Source organism: Metopolophium dirhodum, chromosome 1 (assembly GCF_019925205.1).
Source record: "Metopolophium dirhodum isolate CAU chromosome 1, ASM1992520v1, whole genome shotgun sequence".
Classification (NCBI taxonomy): Eukaryota; Metazoa; Arthropoda; class Insecta; order Hemiptera; family Aphididae; genus Metopolophium; species Metopolophium dirhodum.
The window spans coordinates 31,025,140-31,043,636 of NC_083560.1; the positions used below are offsets into that span (position 1 = coordinate 31,025,140).

At 26.9% G+C, this 18,497-nt stretch overlaps 1 long non-coding RNA gene across 1 annotated transcript; it reads right to left on the bottom strand.

The window, feature by feature from the left end:
- Positions 1-3,556: 3,556 nt before the first annotated feature.
- LOC132936163 (uncharacterized) lies at positions 3,557-10,941 on the bottom strand. The gene is made up of 10 exons (XR_009663411.1): positions 10,730-10,941; positions 10,481-10,677; positions 10,154-10,324; positions 9,538-9,723; positions 9,117-9,231; positions 8,750-8,944; positions 6,319-6,530; positions 5,525-5,901; positions 5,233-5,441; positions 3,557-3,977 (listed from the first exon to the last, which is right to left on the bottom strand). It is a non-coding gene; the product is annotated as an uncharacterized LOC132936163 (long non-coding RNA).
- Between the last annotated feature and the right edge of the window lie 7,556 nt (positions 10,942-18,497).

The window sequence follows — 18,497 nt, forward strand, 5'->3', positions numbered from 1 at the left end:
CTATATATATTAGTAAAAGAATTAAAATAATAACATCCCGAAATTCAAACCAAAATAAATAAAATAAGTTATTATTTATAGATTATAATATAACTAAATCAAACGAAAGTCTTATGGAATTTAATAGGAAACTATTTTGGGAATCAAGAATGAATGGTAAAGAACTGGGCTATTGTTTCATTTTAATAAGTCATGACAGGATATTTTGCAAAAAAAATGAACAGAGCAAAAAGATACAAGTAAAATGTTTTAAAGATCTTAACTTTTAGGTGCTTGATGCTGGCAACGCCAGTTTGAAATTCAACTCAAAAACAACTTCAGTATTTGACAATTGTTATACAATTTATACAAATTTCAAAATATACATATTTTGGAACATTTTATATATTTTTAACTACAAAATCAATTTAAAATTTTTAATTGATAAATTTTCTCAATGTTTTAACTTTAAATGCTTATAAAAAAATTGTGCCTATGTATTTTTAACTTCAAGCTTTTTGATCCAACAAATAACATTTTATTGACATTTATAAAAAAAAAAACAAAAAAATTGGAAGCTTAAAATCTTAGTAAACAGCTCAAAACAAGACAAAATATTTCAAACATTTTATGGTGTATAGAAATGCTAATGTAAAAATTCAGTTAAAATGTCATGTATCTATGGTAGTTTTTTAGAGTTACACTAAAAACCAAAATCGATTTTGTCAAAAGCCCTGCTTTGCCTCAAAATGTGATGACAGACATAAAAAAAATTGGCTCCCACAATTTTGAATTTCAACTTAAAAACCACTTCAGTAATTGTTATACAATTAGTACAAATTCCAAATGACTTCAAAATCATCAATCAGAAAGTGAAACAGAAGAAATGTATGATGGATGTTATTCATATTTTCTGTGCAATATAAGATATTATACACATATTTTTATTTTTATGGTTAATAATATTGGTAAGTTATATTATAATAGTCAGTTTAAAATTAAAATTATAAAAAAAAATGTAAGAGATTTGCTATAGATAATATTCACACTTGAAAATTTGATAATATGACAAATCACTCTAATATCAAAGATGACAGAGTTAAATTGATTATTTAGAAAGTACATTTTTCTATGCTATGCTTTTGTAATACGGAGACAGAGCATTCGGGTGTAGCATCCTCTTAATAAAACATACATTATAGAAAAGGATTATTTAACTAAAGCATACAATTGAAAAAATTAAATTAAAACAGTTATATCACATATTTAATGAAATGTATTTAATAGACACAAAGTAAGGTATCTAAAATTAAAATAGTGTATACAATAATACCTATACTTGCATAAATACTCTCGTAGCAATATAAACAAAATAACTTAACTTTATGTTAATATTAAGCATAAAAATAAAAATTGATTTGTACCAATGATTGAATAGTTCTATACAATGATGAAATTATAGTATATATTATATAATTTTTTTTTTTTTTATTAACCATTGCAAAGCCCTGCAACTATGGCCATTAGCTGTTTATTTGATTGTAGGGGAGGATACTGTAGGTTGGTAAACACGTGTGTTTCGGTTTGGCAGAATTTTCAAGTGGGCTCCCATAGGTGAAAGTATAGTATAATTTGTAGTAATTACTGGTAATCTCATAACTAGATATCAGTTATTAAAAATAAGGTGTTTCGAATTTTTACCAAGTGCTAACTAAAATGCACTTCCTTATAATTTTTTTATTATGAGTTACTTTTTTACAGAGACTTCTATTAAATTGTCAAGCTTTATAACCAACAAATAAAATTTTATTGATATTTATAGAAAAAAAAACTAAAAAAAATGGAAACTGAAAATGTCCGTAAACAGCTCAAAATAAGTCAAAATATTTGGAAAATGTTATGGTATATAGAAAATGCCAATATAAACATTCAGCCAAAATTGCATGTACCTACAGTAATTTGTTTTAGAGTTACACCAAAAACCAAAATCGATTTTCTCAATAACAGATTTTGCTTAAAAATTCCCGTTTTTCCTTAATTTTTCTTTTGTTTTTCACGTCGCTTTTGAAAATTACTGGGAATTTTTGCTTTTGACCCCCCAAAAATAAGAAAATCCAAGCACTTTTACTGTCCTAAAAGGTGATGACAGACACATAAAAAAATAAAAACACACATCATTGTAAAATCAATACATTCATCACTTCGCTCAGAATCTAAAATTATGATATAACCAGGGCTTAAATTTAAAATAAATATATCGTTTTACGTTTTTTTTATAATTAAACGTAATAGAATTTTAACGTTTATCGTTATTGTACTTTCAAACGTTATTCTAGTTTTTTTTCTGTTTAACGTTTAATATTTATTTTTTTTTTTTATAAATTTAATTGTTATTTTCGTTATAGATAATAATAAAAAAATCTTATCGAATTATCGAATTATTAAAACAATGCGAAACTACATAATATACATACAGAATATTATTCTCTAAGATTTAAAAATGGCGGCGATTTGGTCGTAAAATGTTTTTGTATTGACTGAATGAACGTTCCACATCAACTGACGTAATGATAGCATACTTCATATTAACTACATTAAGTGGTGTGAGCTCGACATCCAATAATTCTGTTGGATTTAGTCCTTGGTGTATATCTCTAATTATTTTTAAATTTTTCAGCCCTTGATTTTTTTCCATCACATATTCACATTTTTCTCTTACTACATTTCCTATGCGACCTTGAAATTGTTCTAATTTGTTGTTTGATTCTTCAACAATGCATAAACTTTCTGATAAGGACCCCGGACGCTGATTCATTTTTATTTTTCAATAAACCACCCAACAAGTGCAGTCCGTATTAGATTTTTATAGTGGTGTAGTGGACATAAAATCATAAACAAAATATAGTCTGTCGAGTCTCGACTGTGTCACGTGTTTTATATATTGCGCAACCAATTAATTATATTCTAATAAATAATAATGAATTTGATCATTATAATATTTAGTATAGTTGTGGACCATTTACGTTAACAAATATATAATAATCATTTAATAAAATTTCAATTTTATTGGATTTCATCATTGATTACAGCAAGGCTGGGCAAGTTAATGATATTTTTTAACTCGTTATAAGTTAATTTAAGTATTTTTTTTTTCAATTTAGTTAAAATTTTAGTTAATTGACATTTTTAAAACATCAATTAAGTTTAAATTACGTTAACAAATAATGTTAACTTAACTTAACTTCAATTAATAAGTTAAGGTAATTAATTTAAAAAAAAAAAAAATGCATTGAAAAGGTATTAAAATAACTAATAAGACGTGTTAATTACTTGGATACTAATATACCTAGATTATATATCATTTTGGAACTCTATATTTCACTCTGGGTTCATTTGAATTTAAATTTTAGTGTGAATGTGCTTAGGTACTGTATTGTAACTAACATTTATAATTGAAAAAATAAATTACTCAATCATTTAAAAACTATAAAAAAACTACTATATTTTTATTCAAAATATCTATTATATTTTAATTACAATGTCATCTCAAAATTTTGATCTGCCATTGATCCTCCTCTCTTGTTTAGTAACTGTCCTCCAGCATTAAAAAGCCGCTTAACATGTGCAGATGAAGGGACGGCAGTATTATACTTAATATATATTTCTTTAATTGTATTTGGTAATTCTGAAGGAGATTTAATATTTGTGTTAGACGTGTAAGAAGTTTATAATCATTATTTGAATCCAAAACATTATTTTCTTTAAAACTAAAAATTTTATCTTCAAAGTCACTATTACGACATTCTGTAGATGTTGTGTTGGAAGTAGACTGAAGATTTTCTTGGGAATTTGTTGTTATTGATGAGTTATCAATTATGGTTACCATAAGTGTAGGTTTGATTTCGTTCCGATTATCTTCTACTGTTCAATTAAGTTTGAATTTTGGAACCATACAAGCAGCCACTTGACACATCTTTGACTCCATATAACTCATGAATCTAATAACAAAAATTTTCTTGACATTATTTGAGTTTAATTAGGTGTAAAACAAATTAAAATAATTACGATATTAATAATCTCTATTTTTTTCATCTATTTTTTTCCTTACATACCGTATCATCTTAAATTAAGTACTTTCTTCTTGGTACAATAAGTGGTGTCAAAATTAACACTTCTAAGTCATTGCACGTAATATATATTTTCCCCTCTGTACAGACGTTTATTCTAGTTCTAAACGACTCCATCATTACTAATTTCTATTGCATCAAATGCCCGCTACTCAGGTATGTTTTTTTATACAAACCACTCAACTGAGCCCACCATATTAAAGTAAAAATACTACTACTCAACCAAAAACAAAGAAACCTCTACTTTTCATTAAATAAAAAATCAAATATCAATCTTAAAAACAAATTAATTCTTTACAAAACATTATTATTTATTAATTCCCCTTTGGAATTACATATTCAACTATAGAAAATAGCTGAACCATTAAATTTACAAAAAAAATCCAGTTATTTAAATTCTATGTTGGCATAAACATTAAAGTACCTTCATTTATACGTTATATAATTATTTATTTAATAATATTATAGGTACTAATATATACTATATATTTTTTTAAATTATCAGTGTCTCAAATATTATTACCTATCTATTAATTTGCGACAAATGGATCACTTGTCTCTTAAGCTAATAACCATTGAAACCAAAATAATCATTGAGTATTTATATTATTTTATTATCTTATATTTATATCTAAATATTCATGTGCCTATAAAATATATTTTTTTTAAAATATGTTTTGAAAATGCTTAACTCAAAATTTATAAATTGTTATTCTGAATTATTAGAAAAAATTTTTTAAATAAATATAAATACTAAATTATAAAAAAAAAAATACAAATATTATTTTAAATTACTTACTATAAAGTAATATATTATCTATATAATTAAGTATTAATGTACATTTTGCATATCTGTATTGTAGAGCAAAAATTAAATATGTTATTTAAACACTGTAAGTAGAAAATTGTTTCCAACAAAATCTATAAATGCGTTAGCCTAGCACAAATAAAAATATACAATATTTTTAATTGATTTATAAATTAAACTATGGATTTTATTATAAGTTATAAATTATAAATTATTATTTTAAGATTATTTTTTGAGCTCATAACTGAATTTAATCAGTAATTATTAACTATTCATATAAAATAAAATTATGTAAGATCATTAAAAAAGGATAATTACCTAAACTTTTGACAAAATTAGCTGCATTGTCAATGACTATTAATATTGTTTTATTTTGAATTTTAAATTTGTTGAGTACTTTGTCTATTGATTCAGCAATATTGTCTTATGTGTGTCTTATCCCTATCATTCGTCTACATGTAAGTCCTTTCGAACATCTTTCCAATGTTTAAAGATTAATCCAATGGATAGTAAATCCTATGTATGATCTAAATAATAAAAGATTATAACTTAACTTAATATTATATGAAATAGAAAAATTTAACAGGTACAAAATGTCCAAAATATTTACTTGTGCAATATGCTCCAATAGTCTGTTGTAATACGTACAAATTTAATTGTATCTAATTCACTGACCATTTCATTTATCATTTTATTGTATAAATATTCAACATTGCGCATTAAATTTCTCCGAGATGCAGGCACTTTATTTGATGTAACTTTGCAGTATTTTACAAATGCTGGATGTTTAATGAATGTAAAAGGCGACACAGCATCAATAATCAGTTTTAAATTAGCCTTATCAAACTCAGCTTGATCTAACTTTTTCGTTGGTCGAACTTTACCAACATCACTTAATTTCAGTTGTTAATGAGATATTGATGTAGAATCTGTTGGTTTCTTTTTCACACAATTGTTAAATTCTGTCAAATCATTAGGATGCTTAATCTGAAAAAAAAAATGATAAATAATATTATATAATATTATGCACGAGAATATACCTAGAGAATATTCTAAAATTTGTTAATTTTTATATATAAACAACAATAATCAATACAAATTATTTAAAGATATTAACATTACAATATAATAAATAATAATTATTCTTCTATAACATTGTGACAAATTATTTGAGATCCATAGATTCATAAATCATAAACTTTAGTAACTGCACAATGAATGAACAAATAAAAATATGAACATCTATGACTATGTTTTGAAACTGTTTTAAAATTATCTAATAAAACGAAGGTAGGTACTTAACTATTTGTATTATAGTTTATACATATTTAAGAAATCAAGCATTACCATTATTTTAATATAGAATCCACACAGAAATTAGTAAATTCATATACAGATACATACTTTGATATGTGTTCTAAGATTTGAATTGGATGATATAGAAGTAAAAATTCCTTCTTCTTTTGGACCACACAAAATTAATTTAAAGATCAAATTATTTTTGTTTAAATTTAAATCTCTTGATTTTAGCTGTTCGAAATAAGGAGTTATTATTGGCCAATTTGATAGATTATTAGAGCTGTTTACTTCTTGATGCTTAAGATTTGTACTAAAATCTGAGAAAAATATGTAGGCATTACAATTTTGAAAAAAATGTAAGACATTATTTGGTTCTGATGTTGAACACAATATACGAAGGGTGTAAATCCAAAATTTAGGTATACTATTACCATTAGACTAATGGAAATGATACTTTTTGCACAGGTTAACGATCCACCAGGTTGTGCGGCGTTTGATTGTACAACTAGAATTTGAAATACTTTTATATACCTATTATATATAAAGCCTTTATATATATTATCTAGGCTCTCTACCTATTATTATTAATATGATAAAAGATTTATAATATATTTACACAAGACATGATTATAAATCATTAAATGTGTGAATTATAGTTATTAATTATTAAATTTTTAATTTTCAAATATAAAACACATGCGTACTTAATATTTATTAAAATGAGTTTTTTTGTACCTGGCTTTATACAAATAAAAATCGTATATGAAACAAGAAAAAAATGGAGTAAAAAATGTTTTCAAATCAAAGGTAATTCATTAATTTAACATAATTAGTATAAACCAGGGTTGACACGTATAATACGCATTATAACTTACTATATTACATTACTAATTCTAAATTGACTAATTTAAATTTTTAATAAATAAAAGTGAAAATCAAGATGCAAGTATTACAAACTGAACCTATATGTTTATGTAAAATATATTCTATATTCAATATTGAATATTCTTTAGTGAAAAGTTCAATTCTAAAATATTTAAGTAAGATTAAATAATAATTAATATTATTGCTTCAGTAGCAATAATTACACTAGAATTATACCTTTTCTTAGTATTAAACAGTTATCCAAACTACAATAAAAATGGTTTTTTTCATAACCTATGTATGTATTAAATATTAAAAATGTAATTTGTAATGAATTTAACACAGTAAGAAAAAAAAGAAGTAACGTTTTTAAATTTTACACATGTTTATAATTGTATAATATATAATATAAATACATTTTTTTATAAATATATATACTCAAGCCTGGTAAATTGAAATTGAAATTGAAAATAGTTTATGGTTATACTATGTCTTTATTTTCCATAATTATAAATGAAGATCAGAATAAGTACATCATTATGTATTATTGATAATTTAATATTTTGGAGGTGTTACGAGTAGTGTTTCAAATTGTATATTTTATTTTTATATTATATTCATATTTATTATACAATTGTTATTTTTTTATAATTTTGTTTTGAAAAAATATTTAAATACTAGTTTATAATTCTTTGATTCTCTAATTATTCTTTTATAAAAGTTAAGTTTTGTATTAAATATTTATTATAATCATTGATTTAATATACTACTATCAATGTTGCAATGTATTATTTACAGTGTTCGGAACGTACACTAAAAAAATTAATTAGTTAAAAATGAGTTTTTAATATCTGACACGTTGGTTGAGTTACATTTTCATAAGGATTTCCTAGTGATAAAATTAAGCGAATACCTAGGATACTTATTATAATAAACTAATTAGGTTTATTATAAATTCGTGGAAATCATAATATTATTGTTGTTGTATGTCTAGCTGGAAACTGGAATTTCACATATTTAATTTATATATTTTGCAATCAAACAAATATTTTAGAAATTATAATGGGAAAAATGAAAATATTATTATTAAAATATAATTAGTTAATATATTTTATACATATAATAGTTATTACCATTTAATAAATTAAACGTCATTAAAATCGATTAAATTCATTAAAAATATAAACGTCGTTCACGTTCTTTTTGCAAAAAACAAGCGACGTATTGTTCGTAGTGAACGCATGAATGATGTTTTATCCAAACACTGATAATTTATAACCTTTTGAAAATAAAAATATTTATTGTAAGTCTGTATGTACCCAATAGTGTATTACTTTATACCATTTCTTAATATACTATATGTATAGTGTATACTTAATTAATTTTTTTAACTTTTCTTGTTAAACGGTGTATCAATATTTTTGAATTTGTATTTTATTATTTGTGTTATAACAGTTTAATAAACATGCGTGATTTTATAACAGTTCTCTTTTGAATACTACAGAAAAAAATTATGATATAGGATAAAACTTTTATAGAATTTTTATTTTAAAAAATACCAGCAAAAAATTGCATACTGTACAGTATATTCGTATATCAAACAATATATATTCTAGTAGAACTATCAAACGACGCGCAACCTGGTGGCGATTCCGTGTACTTTTTATTATACCAGTAAAAATCTGTCTAGTTTTATCAGCTAGTGCAAGCTCTCTATCCTTAATCTTCATGGTGTGCACGCTAATGATTCATTACAACAAAGTAACACTGATTGAGGTTTGTACATAATGTTTACATGCATTTTGTTACATCACTGATTCATATTTCTTTAACATATCTTCAAATGATAGCAGGCTCTTTTATAAGTCTAAAAAATATTTAGAATTAGTTGATAAATTAAGTATATTTATTTATTATTTTAAATGTTTTTGATTAATTAATGTTATTTAAAATATCTGTACAAAATCTAACAAATAACATTAAACCAATAATATATTAATATATTATATACAATTTAGCAATGTATACTAGTTGTTTACCTTGTTTGTCATTGTTGAGGTGAGGGAGTCAATTTACTTATTTGAATTCATATGGCAATTGAATAGTTGTAAAAGTACTTCATAATCAAATTGTAACCAGTAACATAAAACAAACCTATTATAAAGACAAAAATAAATATAGACAATGTTTGTATCTTTAAGTTTGATTATAGGTCAATACACATTAATTTAAGTTAATTAGGTCTGATGAACATATTGGTATGTTATGCAATAGTAAGACAGGTTTCTGTAAGTTACAACAAATGAACGAACGATATATTATTCTTATAAGTGATTGCTAAAAAACAGCACTCCAATATGCATCATATTCAATGTAAAAAAAATGTAAACAATAATGTACAAAATACATGAATTGCACACTTGCGGTAAAATAATACATTAGTTAAATTAAAATAATTACCTCAGAATAATACCGCTGAAATTATGTTCAACCAAAATTCCAATATCTCCATTAATCACATTGTTACTGTGTAAATTATTCACTAAATCGTATAGACTATATTCTGCATATTGAATAGAATTATTATTATTAATAATTTGCAACTCGTTGTTACAAAGTTGGACATTTATAGTATTAATATATCATCTGAAAAAATATAGTTTAATACAAATAAAAATAATATGATAAATTAAATAATTAAAATACCTAGGTACCATTAACAATAATATTATTCTTGAATAGAAATTCAGTGGTTTTCTGTGAAATTAACACAAATTCCACTCTATATTGTGATGACTGCACGGTTATTTATTTTTTATTTTTTCATAAAGTGTAAATCTAATATATTAGAAACGGTTACCTTACACCTATTACAACTATAGTTCAGTGATCATTACTATGTGAAATGGTAAATCACCATTTTAAAAAAAAACAAAAAACATTTTAACTTTGTACACATTAATTTATAACTAATAATAATTGTCAATTGCAATTTATTAATATTATTTAGTTATTATCAGCTGTGATTATAACAAACATGGTTTAAGATAGGGATATTTAAAAATGCTGTAATCACTTTTTTATTTTCAGATATTATATTCTTTTCGGCACAACAGTAGTTGTACTCGTCCATTCAGTCATTCAGTTAATTAGGCTCACCCATTTTTCGGTCCAATGTTCCCGATATTAAACGGTGGAAAAAATCTGTTTGATAGTCTATTGATGATGGTACATTACACAATTTTGCCTAATGAATTAATACAATAATACAAATTTAAGTCTTAGACGGCTTTAAAATGAATACATATAATAATAAATTTGAGCCTTAAATGGCTAAGACACACAATCTTACAAATCAATCAATAAATATAATAATAAGTTTAACATTTTGTTTACCACTTACCCAGTAATGCTATGGTGCGCATGGTGCCGAAATCTATAATTAAGATTTTAGAAAACAAAAATACACAGATGTGATCTCTTACACACATGGCAAACACCGCTAGTATCACAGCGCGATTCACAAAAACGGCACATCAATATACATGTATACAAAATACACACAACAGAATATTGAAGAATTGAACAAACATCCTAGAACTTGGAAAGTTTATGTGAATAATATGAAAGTGATGGGCTAAACGATATTTACCTTATATTAGAACCACATTGAATGAATGAAAAAATATCTCGTGAACTACACGTAGACCAAGAAGTCGCAGTCCGAGCAAAAGAAATAAATTTTTTGCGTTCCAAATGAAATTGGATTTTTTGCCGTGCGTCAACGAGCAACAACTTATCCATCCAAGAAATGTCAAAGGTGCCACTATAACAGTTAATTAATGGACCTTTGGACTTACGTATTCTATAACACCAATGTCGACATTATTCTGAATCTTGAATTCAAGAAAAACTAGAAACTTAAAAACGAGCGAAGACGTGATAATATTATGGTTGTCGTTGATAACGATGACCAATCAGAAAGCCCACGTTTACAAGATAATGACAAAAAAATATAATATGTATATATTTGTTGCACCAGTTTGAGCGCGAACATACTCCATACATACTTAAATAATGTGTTATACCGTTTTCGAATTGACGCACTTTTTGCAATCAGTGCAAAATCGTATTCGATTTGACCGGGATAATACTAGTGAAAGGTCGTCCGAGAACGAATTGTACCTTTGGAAGTTTGGAACGAATACAGAGGGAGAACGATTTGGAACGATTCCACTAGACACCTACTCGTTCCTTTTAGGTACAAATGTGTAATATGTCCAAAGTAAAATTGTTTCATATTTGTATCACGTACCGATTGCCACATACCGAAATTTATGATGTTAAGAATGTACTAAAAAAAATCATTTATAGGTAAAGCATTGCTATAAATTTAATTTAAGTTAATACATTTGATGAAAGTGATAAATTATACATATATTATGAATTTTATATTTTAATATTAAGTTATTTAATTATAATATTGTTACTATACCCATTACCCAATATATACACACATATATATATATATAATATTATGTATATAAATACTGACAAATGCTAAAATATGGATTAAAGGGGACTAAAATAAATTCAAATCAAAATAAAATATTTTATTTCTTAACTTGTTAATGATATATGAAGGTCGAATATGTTGGCTGTTGAGACATAGGTTTTATAGTTATAAAATAATATTTTACGAATTAATGTGGTGTTTACCGTGAATTATACTACATTATGTTGATTATAATAAAAGATATAAACTGGTAAATAAAAATTATTTACTATTTATCTATGTTTGTAAAACATTAGGGTATTATATACAAATCATTGAATATTTATTAAAACAAATAAAACACAAATCGTATCGCATTTATAATCGTTTCGTATCATTGGAATATAAAGGGGACGAAGGAACGATAGTCATTGGTACTCGTCCTTATTATGGACTGAAACGTGAGAAACGATTCATATAAAGCATTAAAGTAAAGATAAATACGCCATCACTAGATAACACCAGTGCTACGACACCAGACTATCTACAGACTGCTACTCTGAAAAAAATGTTCATTGTCTATCATAATACAAGTGCTCTGATATCATTATCCGAGACGTAAACAAAATGAGCAATCCGCCTGCTATAGATACATTTATCTAGATGTAATATAGGTAAAGATTCGTAATTTATTCGTTATATATTCAACAAAATTTGTTAACGTATGTTATAACTTATAAATTAGTCAGGTACCACAAGTTTGATGACCGTGGTTAGGAGTTACGAAAATTGTCATTTGAATATTTGATAAAAATGAAATGGTTTTATACATCAAAGATTCAAATCGTAGAGACGTAGAGTACTGAGTAAGACATACTTTAACAGGTACCTAGGTATTATAAACCTACATATTATTACATGTCAACACATTTTCTGTAGGATACCACTACCGGCACTACCCAGGTTGTTATATAGGATCGTTAAGAAGACGCTACACAAGTACGCACACGGCCATTTGTTGTCTCCGTTTAACAAGTGCGTAACACATAGTAAATTTACGCTCAACAGATATCGTATATACATATACCGGACCGTTAAATTAAAAATTAGAGTGAATCGACGTCTTATGAGATTATGAGCCTTGGTGGTAAGAACATTATCCATGTTTTTAAATGGTTTTTTTTTTATGATACTTCAATTTTTTAGGAAGTTTTGCGTATTTTTATAAAATAAAAAGTAAATTAAAAAAGGTTGGCAAGTGGGTGTGACTCTGCTGTACAGTAGGTTACATGTGGGTCACTATAATGGATAGTGTTAAATTTGAATTCAATGATATAATATCATTATATAAGAAAAACGATTCTGAGCGAAAACAGTCAGTCAGCCTATGATATTGCTAAATGCTAAGTATAGTTGATGATATAAATGTGAATAAAGTAATTTATATATAACCTATTTACGTGGAACCTTGTTTTAAATTGTCAATCCTTAGCTATTTAAGATGAAAATTTGATACATTTTTAAATACAAAATAATTACTAGATTTGAAATTTAATAAATTTTGTCAAATCGAACTTTAGATGCTTACAAAAAAAATTGTGCCCATGTATTTTTAATATTTTTAAACTGCTATTGTATCAGTATATCAGGAGCTCTAAAGTAGTAAAGTAGCATACGTAATATATAACATCATAGTCAGGCCTTGTATTAAATTTTCACGCGTTTTTACCCAACAAATAAAATTTTATTGACAATTATAGAAATAAAAATCAACGAAAAAGTAACGAGTTGCTGCAACGGCGTTACTTTGCTTGTAACGCGTCACGTAATTTCTATAGAATTATTTCCAAGTTACAAAAATGTAATAGAAATTATTTTTGATAAGTAATTTCTATAGAATAACGCGTTACAGTTTTAAATTATGAAGTACCTGCCTATTACGAATTGAAAAAAAAATGTCTAGATAAAATGCCGGTATTATTATGTTTACCAATCGAATATTCACAATTCATTTTTCAATGGTTTTGACATTTGACATGAATAATTGCACCTTAAATCACGAGAACAGTTAATTAAATTTGTAGGTACCTTGGCAGAACGTTTCCTTTGAGTATCTAACTTGGACTATTAAGTTTTAAGATACGCTCATTAGAAATTTAAATTACTGTAAGGCCACACACAAAATAAAACCTTGTATTAAATCAAATTCATCAAAATATTTTTTTTTTTAAATTACCTGAATACAACTTATGAAAATAAAATATTTCAAATAAATTACTATAAATAGCTTAAGAATAAGTGAAATATTTTGAAAATTAATGCATGTGAAGAAAATACTAATTTAAAATGGTGTAAAAGTTTCAAGTTTCTGCAACTAATACTTTTTTAACAATAACAAAAATCTAAAATCGTTTAATACTAAATCTTTATTGTATGCGTGTATTTTTAATTTTGACGTCTGATGACTTTAGATTTTAGTATTTCAAAATTGTTTTCGTTCCCTAATATTTACTGTAACTGTAAACTGTAATCATTGGCTCATAGTTAGTAGATTTCAATTTGATCATTGATGTATAAAGGTTTTATGCCTTTGTGGTAGGTATAGCCGTATATAGGTTTAGGTCAGTGGTTCTTAACCGGTGTTCCGCGGAACACTGGTGCTCCGTGAACTTGCAGGCTAAAGTTTTCCGCCAAAATTATGGTGAAATATTTGGTGTACTAAATTGGCATATTTAGCCGATATTTTTAATTATTTAAATACTGTAAATACTAGCATGCAAGGTAAAATGAAAATATTTTAACGTCCAAGCATAAACTATCAGCATTTCAAAAAAAAAATATCCTTTTAGAGAACGCGTATAGTTCAAAAAAAGACGGTAGACATGTTTCTTTCGGTCCAAAATAATATACATAAAATTATTCCAATTATAACGCAACATTTAGAATTATTAAAAGAAAAAATTACGAAATATTTTAATATTGAATATTATGATTGGATACGAAATCCATTTTTTACAATCAATACATTAATTTATGAGTTCACGTTACAAGAAGAGGAGGAATTTATTACGTTGTCAACTGATTGTTCACTCAAAATTAAATTTTCCGAAATAACAGTTGAATAATTTTGGATTTCTATTCAAACAGAGTTTAAAAATATTTCTGAAGCGATTACAATTTTATTATAATATTCAACATCATACTTATGCGAGCATGGATTTTCAACATTAACAAATATTAAGACAAAAAAACGTGAAAGGCTAACTAATTTAGAAGAGGAAATGAGAGTAGTACTTTCACATATAAGACCAAATATTGAAAATATATGCAACAGTCATCAGGCCCAAATATTACATTAAATAACCGGAAAATTTCTTTAAAAATTGTATTTATTTTATATCATTTACCAATTTTTTTAAATTATTTCATTGACTAAATACGAGTATCATTATATATGTAATTTTATTAAAAAAAAAAAATGTAAGTATTGTTTTATTTTACGATCTAGTGCTCCGCAAAAATCTTATACAATTATAAGTGTTCCGTGGTTCTAAAAAGGTTATGAAACACTGGTTTAGGTAAAGCAATCATGGCCGTACTAAGTCACTTATTCCATGGAACAATTATTGATAATGTGCACTGTGTACTGTGTAGGTATATTAGGTACCTATATATGTATGTATAATATAGGTATTATAGGTATAATAGCTTATAATGTATTTCCAAATTTGAATTTTGTAACTACCTTCTATTCAATTTTAGTATTTATTATATTCATGATGTTATTGTTTACAATATTATGTTTTGTATTTATTATTACCTGTATATTTCTTTAACACATAATAAATTACTAATATTTTATATGAAAACCTGTGTTTTTTATAATGTATATTATACTTACACTCATTTATAATAAAATATGTTAAATCGTATTATTGTCAAAGTTAAAAAGATGAATAAAAAATGTAAATTATAATAATTATTATATTATTGTGTATCCCATGAATTATTTCCAATACAATATTGCTTAAAGATCTTGGACAGCATTACTTAACTGTTTAAATTTCAATATCACATATATGAATTTATAACTTATAGCCTTTGTTTTTTAAATTTTTTGTAGCGTACCCCTTCCATTTATTTGAAATGGAACGCTGGGAACGCAACATTTACAAGTGAATTTGTAAATCACCAGTTTTTCTAATGCAAAATATACCTAATAAATATGGCATATACAATGGGGTGAGGGGGCAGGAGCCATTTCCCCCTCATTGGCAGTCTACTAAAATATGTCTTATGCCAGATATACCAATGGATATTCTGTGCTTATACCTACCACTAATCACTATATCAATGTTATTTTCACCGTAATGACTATTTATTATTCTGTTCATATTATTATGTATTTACTTAATGACTGACCATAAAGTAAAAGTATAAATAAATTATTTGCATTGAGGGGGCGCTAAACGAGTCCAGCGTTTAATGTTTTAAAGAGTAATAATTAGGAAATTCACATGACATGGACATTTGAGCTATGTCTATAATGTGTGAGTAGCACGAATTAAGATATTTATTAATTATTTAGTGTATCTTAATTCGTAGCATGGACTATCTTAATCCGTGATTCGTGGTGAGTAGGTAGTAAATTATCATTAGTGGGATGTTTCCGAGAATCGCTGTAATGCCACGTCGGGAAACCGCCGTCGGATGTAATTCTCGGACGCGCACACACGTACATGTTAATACTTCGCGAGAAATGACATATATTACTATTGGTTACTAGGAAAACTACTTAAAGCGGCAGTAAATTAAATATACTTCCTGCAGAGAAGAAATTTAAGGCTCCTAATATATTGTTTCCTTAGTCACAGTTTTTATTTATAAGCATTTAAAGTTCAAATCTTGACAAAATACGGAAAAATCACGAAAATTTGCAAATTATTCTGAGTTGTGAATTCATAAAAATTTTTCTTTTTAAATCGAAGATTTGAAAATGTAATAAATTATTCCTCATATTTTTGTCTACCTTTATGAATCATGGAAAAACGTTCTTTTGGCAATTGAGTACAATGGTAGAACTGGTAATAACGCTACTGGATAAAATGGTTTTTGGTAATAAATGTAATGTTATAAGTGGTAATTCGTAAAACTGGTAGCATCCCATTTTCTTTAAGTAATTAATTTTAGTAGGGGGTGCGATCGTCCTGTCATCCAAACCACGAGCCGGCTCTGTATTTCGTACATAAATTATTAATTACGAAAATAGTAAAATTAATGAGAAAAAAAATACTATCGATTAGCAAAATTATCGATAGGTATTATCGATAGTAAAAGTTGAAAACATCGAATACTATCGATGTTTATACGGTTTGGTATTTTGATTTGTATGGAAGGTAGTCGTCGTCATCACGGGTCTTAAAATTCTCGTAATAACAACTTTTACCAGGTTAACAAAATTCAAATAAAATTCAAAAACACAATTTTTATGACAATAATTCTTAGAAATTTCGTTTATTGATTTTAAATGCGTTTGTGCAGAAATTCGGTATAATCGTAGATTACAAAAAATATAATTCAGCAGTTGAGTACGGTTATGACAAAATAATAAATATATAAATACAAAACACGAATATAATACGCGCCGTCGCTTTACATAAAAAGAGACGCGAGGAAAAACGTTGTTTGCGCGTCGTTACATTTCAGTGGCGGTAGAATCTATGTATATACACTCCGGCCCGCACGAGAGCCTATTATACGTAAATCGCATCGAAACTAACGTACGCGACGTCTGCCGGCCGAATTTTCTCTCACCATAGTGCCATTCCCACCACTTGGCGACGTAAATACAGGCAATACAGCGGTTCATAAAAACACAGCCAATTAATTGCGTTTTGTGGGTGTTATATGATTCTTCATATTGAATAAAAAAAAACTCGCAAAAAAATATTTTATAAACTTATAACGTAAACGACACAAAATACCAGTTATAAAAACGAATATGTCGAATTTCGTAAACGTGTTTACTGCTGTCGCTATACGTATACACGAATGTCAACGACGACTGTCGGCGTAAGGCTCTACATATAATGGGTGTGCTATGCCACCATGTTGCGACTCATTTATCAATGATAAAATGATAAAATAAAGGAGGAAAAATTCATATTCACATAACATTTTAAGTCACAAAATGGCGGAGTAGCATCCTAGTACAGTCGATGCCAGGTAAATTGAGACGGCGGCGGCGGCACTTTTCAGTACCTAAGTGTAGTCCTAAGTCGCTGGCAGTGTGGTGCAAAGGTCACCAGTCACGACGCACGCAGTCCACCAGTTCGAACCCGGCTCAGTGCCAAAAAATTGTATTTATTATTATTATTATATTATTTATATTATTTTACAATTTCTACTTTTTGTTCTTAAATAAAAGATTATTATCAGAATACCTATTTGATTTTAAATTAATATCGTAAAATATTTTTTGTGACAATTGTTTGTTTATTGATGTATTTTTTTTTCGGTAATAATATTGAAATACGGAGAACCACTGGTTTTCTGTTATCGCGCCGCCTCCGCCACCGTCTCTGGCAACGACTGTATCTATAGTGCCTAGTCGGCGATCGTTGCCGGCTGGTTTCCGATCGGTATGATTCGGCATATGGAAGGGGAACCGATGCGAAGCGACGGACGCGTTTTTACTCTTGGGCCGTAGTATATATTATTATTATTGTGGCGACGTTCGTCCGAGAAAAAAAGAAAGATGGGCGACTGCGTCGGTCGGAGGTAACGTCATGACGGCCGACGGGCAATCGGCGCGTGTTACAATCAGTAATCATAGAGGGAGATGGGGCGCACGGCTGACGACGACTGTATTGATATAATAATTGTATACAGAGTGTCCCGCGAGGATTTACACATTAATATAACA